The sequence below is a fragment of the Lutjanus erythropterus genome, chromosome 12 (assembly GCF_056507025.1).
Source record: "Lutjanus erythropterus isolate fLutEry1 chromosome 12, fLutEry1.hap2, whole genome shotgun sequence".
Taxonomy (NCBI): Eukaryota; Metazoa; Chordata; class Actinopteri; order Lutjaniformes; family Lutjanidae; genus Lutjanus; species Lutjanus erythropterus.
The window spans coordinates 25,347,952-25,355,341 of NC_139328.1; the positions used below are offsets into that span (position 1 = coordinate 25,347,952).

Here is a 7,390-nt window from a genome sequence, read left to right on the forward strand (position 1 = left end):
GAAGTTCAGTTAAAAGCGAGGAATCTGCGGGGTTATGAACATAAACTTGAATTAGAAACAAGTGACATTTTCTCACTCTGTTTGGATAAAACGCAATATTTTTAGACTTAACTTACATTAAAAGAACTTTTTGTAGATGTCTATTCAACTGTTGAATTTACATTTTATGTTCTTTGCTGGTGGCTGTTGCTTTCCCTTTGTTTGACCACACGATGGCAGCATAATCCAACTTTACACGTCTCTAGTCACTCGGGAGGACTTAAGAGTTTTCTCCAAAGTTTCGGCGCACATCAGCTTCTGTTAGGCGCGTCGGTAATGTCATTTGAGTTTATGAATGACTCAGAAAAACTATGAATAGTCTCAAAAACATTTGTGGACACAGTATTTGCTCAGAGGCAAAAACAGACCCCACTCACGCGCCATTTCACTCATTACGCACAAAGTTTTAACGATCCCTTGAACCGCAATTTAGTGATGACACTGACAGATAAATGGACCACAAACTGAACGGCCGTAATTACCTTTATGCATGACAGAGAAGGTGACAGCCTGCAGCTGCAATGTCTGTCCCTCCTCACTGACGTTTTAGTAGCCTGACGCATCTCTACGTTGTAAAGAATCCTCCTAATTAACACTTAAATATTAACAACAACCATGTAATGCCGTATATGAGGAAGCTGATGTTTCCTCTCCACTTATTTATATTTCGTGAACAAAACTGAACAACCTGATAAATTAAAGCCCTCGGGAAGCACTGACCCACCTGTTAGGAAAAAAGAATGAAAAAAGAAGTGGGTAAAATTAATTGACTTGTAATGGTGTAATAACCAGATAAGATAAAAGGTGCCATATTTAGTCCGGATTAGGGGTTTAACAGAGGACAAAAGTCAAGAGTTAATAACAAGCCTAAAGCGCAGGGGGCATTAAACTGAGAAGACCACCTGTAGTGTCCCCATTGCCATTCTGATGTTGTTCCCCGCGACTCACAGCATGTGAATCTGCAGCACCACGGGAGGTTTAATAAAGCTTAACACATCCCATGTGTCGCCAAAGGCAAGTTACAACTTTTAGTTAAATATAAATTCATTTATAAGGAGGAGGATATTGAGATTTTTGTATTTTAAAACTTTTAAAACATGCATCACAACAGCTTTGAGACATTTGACAGTATCAAACCTCACAATAACAACATTTTGGCGATAATGAGCAGGACGCACCAGGACATTTTCAATAAAAGTTGTTTTATTCTCAAAATAAATTCTTCTATCAAAGTGTAAATTATACATATTTACAATCTCGTAAATTTCCATATACAAATGTACAACATATGTACACAAATAATTATATAAATACACTTTTACGCGCTAATGCAACCCGTATGAGACAGTATTAATTAAGGCATTGATTCATGTGTGTAAATCCATCTTGTGGAGACAAACAGTCCATTTCAAGCAGAGCAGTCTCATTGTGAATCTTATATGTTTAAGACACAGCGGTTCTTTACAGTAAGAAGAAGAGCCTTCAGCTTTGCTATATACCATGTTTAACCTATCGACAAGGGGGATCTTGTCAGCTGTACGCATTCAATTAAGCGCAGATAAGACTCTGCATTCTTCGTGCGCAGGTACATTGTTCTGCTGCTGACGGTCTCATTATTTAAAGAGAAGCCATTAGGCGCTCATTAATGTGCTAATTACAACACGCTGATGGACAATCCCAGCACAATTAGTCACCCCCTCCCCACACCCACCCCCTCCCTCTCCATTCAAATCCATGAACGTCATTTGGATAAGGCAAGGAAGGTCCAAACTGATCTGCAAAGTTGTTGGTTGCACTTTATATTACAGTAGACTAATAAGACTTTACTTTGTATCAAGATAGACGGAAACTACCAATAAATAATGTACTCTATTAGACTGTATAGACCATTTTTTAGACTTTCTTGAAGGATAATTTGGGAGACGTTACAACAGAAATATTCTGTAAATTAAACTGAAATGTGTCCCCAGTGACGTCTAGTAAGGTTTTAATAAATGGTCTTAATGTAGTCTAATAAATATTATTACTAGTTTTAATCTGTTTGTGTGTACAGCTTGTTACGTCTCATTAGTGCGCTGCAAAATAAAGTTTGACCAACTTCTTTAAGTAGAATGACTCAGAAATGACCATAAATTCAGAACAAGTTCACATTAGGGGAGTGCTCATGATGAAGTTTCATCCTAACTGGCAGTTTGGTGACTCACCTTGAGTTAATTTACCAAAATGAAACCATACAAAACATTTAAAATTAGTCTTTACGCCACAAAAGAGCTGATATGCACTGGTTTTAAGTCTTTAGTGTCAAATGACATTAAGATGCACACTGAGTGGATTTCTAACAGTTCAAACCCGGGAGAGTGGCATCTGTTTGGGGCAGGAGACAGAGCTGGCCGTCCCCGACCTCCAGGTCAGTCCCGTGCTCACGTCGCTGTACATGGAGCCCGCGGAGGCTTTGCTGCCCCAGCAGCAACGCGTGCAGAAAGTCCTCCAGGAGTCCAAGGTTTTCCCGGACCAGATCCAGGCTCCTGAAGTGATTCCCACCAGGAGGCACATAAAGTATTTCAGCATGAACACAGCGTAGTCCGGCCTCTGCCTGTTTGGGTCCGTCAAGCACGTACAGTTGTGCGTAATTTCCCACGTCTGTCTGTTGTGCTGCTCGTAAAAGTAACACGCCACTATGACAGTGGCTGGGACAGTGTACAAAACTGTGAAAACTCCTATTCTGATCATCAGTCGCTCCAGTTTGTCAGTCTTCGTGCCTCCTTGCTTGATGACACTCCTGATCCTGAACAGCGACACGAACCCTGCCAAGAGGAACATGGTCCCGATGAACAGGTAGATAACCAGCGGTGCCAACACGAAACCCCGCAGGTTGTCCAAGTTCTGGTTGCCTACGTAGCAAATCCCAGCTACAGAGTCCCCATCCACGGAGCTGAGAGCCAAAACAGCGATGGATTTCATGCTGGGGATAAGCCAGGCGGCCAGATGGAAGTACTGTGCGTAACTGGCGATGGCCTCGTTCCCCCACTTCATCCCCGCGGCGAGGAACCAAGTGAGGGACAGAATCACCCACCAAATCGAGCTCGCCATGCCGAAGAAGTAGATGAGCAGAAATACGATGGTGCAGAGCGCAGGACCAGTTGTCTCATAGTGGATGTGTTCTGCGCCGTTCTCCCTGTTGCACGCCACTTCCTCGTGTCCAGCGATCAATCTGACAATGTATCCGATGGAGACGAACATGTAGCAGGCGGAGAGGAAGATTATGGGCCGTTCTGGGTACTTGAATCTCTCCATGTCAATTAGAAACGTCGCCACCGTTGCGAAAGTGGAGATGAAGCAGAGGACGGACCAGAGGCCGATCCAGAAGGCGGTGAAAGTCCTCTCCTCCGGGGTGAAGTAGGGGTTGTGGCACGGCATGGCGCAGTTCAGGATCTGTCCCGTCTTGACGCGATTGTGCAGCGGGTGCCCGTCGCTGGTCACTGGCACCATGGGCGCACGGCAGAAGCATCCCGGCTCGCACTGGGACGCAGCTGGTTTGGGTTTCCCGGGGAGGACGCGACCGTAGCCGTTCTTCTTCCTCGGGTTGTACGGCTTCAGGGGCCGGTTGGTGGGTTTCGCCACCACTGGGGAGGCAGTGGTGGTCTGGCTGCGATTGTAGTCCATACACAGCGTGTCCTGGTCGCCCTGCTCGGGCAGCAGGTCGCACCTCATGCGGTCCGGCCACGGAAAGCCGTACTGCCTCATGAGCGGAGCGCACCCGGCTTTGGCCCGCTCACACACGCTCCTGCACGGCGGCAGAGGTTTCTTGTAGTCCTCCAGGCAGATCGGCGTGTACATGCTGCAGAGGAAGAAGCGCAAGTCCGGGGAGCACTTTATCTCCACCAACGGCCAGAACTGGTGCACCTCCAGGCCGGCTTCGTCCTGCGTGTCGTGGTTGAACTGGTTGGGCATGTAGGTGTAGTTGTAGCCGATTCCTTTGCAAAGAGGCACGGAGATCTCCTGGCACTGGAGCTCCTTGGCCGCCTTGCAGCGCGTTCCGTGCAGGACGAGAGTGAAGAGCAGCACGCACCATCCCGAGATGCTCCTCTCCATCGTTTGTTTTCTGTGCGCGGTTCGTCCTCGAAAAAGTGGCAGCGAACTTGCGCTTTGCAAGTAGGCTGCAGGTCGGATTAATCCAGAGATGCTGCTGAAGTCATGACAGAGCACAAAGAGTTTGTGATGCTGTGGAGTGTGTGTAAAATCCAAAACAAGCGCGTTATTTTCGCACAGCAGCCTGCTGGGATACAGCCAGTTTGCTCTCTGCCTTTGTGTCGGTGCAGCACCGAGTCTTTCTCTGCATGCGCTGTGGCTGCTGGGTACGTTTGGTTTTATACGGGAGGAGCGAGGACACTCCCCCAGCCGGGCGGGGAGGAGGGAGAAGAAGTCAATCAAGGGTTCCTTCGATAGGTGTTTGTTTAAAATGTGCACCCTGGAGGAAGGGTTATAATCACTTTGTCACACACACACGCGCGCGCGCACACACACACACACACACACACACACACACACACACACACACACACACACACACACACACACACTGCCCTTAACAAACAAGGTGAGGGGGAGTTATAATACAATGGAGACATTAGGCAGAAATCTAATCAGGGATGCAGACAGTGGGGAGTAAACTAACATAAACCCTTCCAACTTACTAGGCTGGAAGGATACAGGATGGTCCTGAATGCATCACTGATGCAAATTGAGGGGAAAATGACTTGTTCTCGTGAAAGAATATATTTACTGCATTTTGCCCAAAAGCCTCTCACAAATTGCGACAACAGAAGTAAACTACATGAATTTTGAGTCCTGAATATGTTCTGAATGTAAAAAAAAGTCTTAAGGAACCGTATGAAGATAAATTTTTCTTTTCTTTTGTTTTTTGTTTTTTAAAGTGCTTACCAAAAGTGCCCTTTCTTTTGTACAGAAAGAAAAAAGAGGTTTGAACCTCACACAAATTTCAACAGAATACCAGACAGATGCAGTTCCTTCCTATGATTAGAGATCCAATTAATGGTTCAAAAAAGTTTCTTAACCATAATCTGATATTTGCCTTCTGAAATAATAATTGAAAACAATATTAAAATACTTGTACACAAAGCAAAAAAAACAACAAACATTAATAAATATAAAAACTGGCATGGATTAACATATTTAAAATAAAATTATTTAAATATCACTTAAAATAGGACTTAGTATTACTTTCTAAATGTTTGTGATTGCCACATTGGCACCAACAATAATCATTAACATTAGATTAATTTAAGCATTGTAGCTTAAGTAAAACTTGCTTAAGGATTAAAAATGTCCTTTTGTACATGGACTGTATTGCCTCCAACTCCATGTCTAATCATGTCAAACAATCTCTGCTGGACAGCACTGACATCAGGTAAGAAGACATGCCTTCAAACGTTTTTCTTTAACATGGGAAACACCATGGGAAATTGTGGCATCACAGATTTCAGTATTCTTACTTTCTCTCACCTGGATTTCTTATAACTTTTGATATGTTAGAAATGACATACTTATGAGAAAAGTTTAAGGAGTTTTTGTGGCCATTTGTGTTACAACAAAATATTACAACAAAAATTAAACCAACTTTTAAAACATGATGCATCATTATAAATGAATCTACCAACAGTATATAAAGTAGTTGAAATTAGCTCAACCTTTAGTTGCAACATTAAAGAGACGAACACATGAATGCATCATTAATTAATCCAGTAATATAATACTTATTGTTCTGAAATGGGACAGTCTGCATGAGTATTCTACTTTTGGTACTTCAACTATATTTTTATACTGTCACTCTTGTGCTTTTAAATGCCTTTTACTTGTAATAGAGTATTTTTTTCACACTTGAGTAAAAGATTTGAGTACTTCCTCCACCACTACTTGAAATTAAGAAATACTAATTTTGTTTCAATAAGTATGATAGATGTAAGTCTAAAAGATCCTCCATTTTTTTTCTTACAATTGTAAGTGTTTAAAGTCCACATTTTTATTTTATTATTTTACTTTATTTTGTATCATAGAGAATTTTCAGCAAATGTAGTTAGTCCGACATTTTGTTCAGTCACTGTGTAAAACCACATGGACATACAGATTTCTTGTAGCTGTAACCCCGATGGTCCTTGTGTTGCCAAGTTTATGAAAAGGCAATGTTATCAATCATTCATCAGGAAATGGTTCTGAGAGCCACAAGGGAGCACCAGTCTGATACTGCTTGTCATTCACCCTCTGATTCAGTGAACGGCTTCCTGTCTCTGTGTGAATCTGACAGTGCGTGAAATTGTGCCCGTGGCCTCAGAGTCGGATGCATGCGTGAAAGAATGTGAGAAAATGTGTCCAGTGTGACAGGATGAGAATATGTCTGCATGTGAGTTTGTATGCAGGCGAAACAGAGGGTGAATGTGAGTGTATGTGTGTGCGGTAAGGGAGGTTAATGTGTTCTTGTTAGCTCACAGCAGGGGGTCGTCTTGGTCTAGAGGGAGGGGTGAGGGTGGGAGGTGGGGGCGCTGCTTGTCTTAACGCTGGTGCCAATGTTTCACTCAGAGCATGCTGGGCTGGTGATTACTGCAGCGCACCACTGGGCCCAACAAACAGGACAGTGTGTGTGTGTGTGTGTGTGTGTGTAAACAGTTCCAGAGCTTAGCCTAAAGAAAATAAGCTAACATGGGCAGATACAGCATTGTGATAGCACTAATTAAAGTCATTCACACTTCTTATTGGATTCATCAGCTTCAAATGGGGCTGAGAAAGTTTGCAGACAGGTGGAATGTTTCCACTGCACAGGTTTTATCAGAAGCAATTAGCCTGCAGTCCTATATTTGCTAAAGGATACTTGTTTTGTTCAGTTTGAGTTCCAGCTGGGTGGGGTGTGTTGTGAAAAGACAATTTTGAGGGGTGCTGAATGAGTTGGCAATAACAAAACACTTCTTAATTGAGTGTAAGATACTTTCCTGTAACTTATTAGCAGAAAAACAAAACATTTCAGTCACAAGAAATCATTGGTGTAGTCAAACCAGCAGAAACGGCTATTTCTAAAAGCAGTGAGGTTTAAACACCAATCAGCAAAGAGAATTCATAACTGTGAAATACACTAAAAAGAATCATAAAGGAATTTAGTGAGAAAACAAATCTTTTCTCATGAACCTAACATAGATCCTTCTTTATTATAGTTTGAAGGAAACACATGATGGAATCTTACCGTGTGTTTCCAACACACTTTAAAATAGGTCAAGGTTGCTTGTTTTCATTGCAGAAATACTGTGAACCATGATAAAATTTAGCACTGAATTGGTTAATTTAA

At 42.8% G+C, this 7,390-nt stretch overlaps 1 pseudogene; it reads right to left on the bottom strand.

Moving 5' to 3' along the window:
* Positions 1-1,220: 1,220 nt before the first annotated feature.
* Positions 1,221-4,371, bottom strand: LOC146318058 (frizzled-8 pseudogene; annotated as a pseudogene).
* Between the last annotated feature and the right edge of the window lie 3,019 nt (positions 4,372-7,390).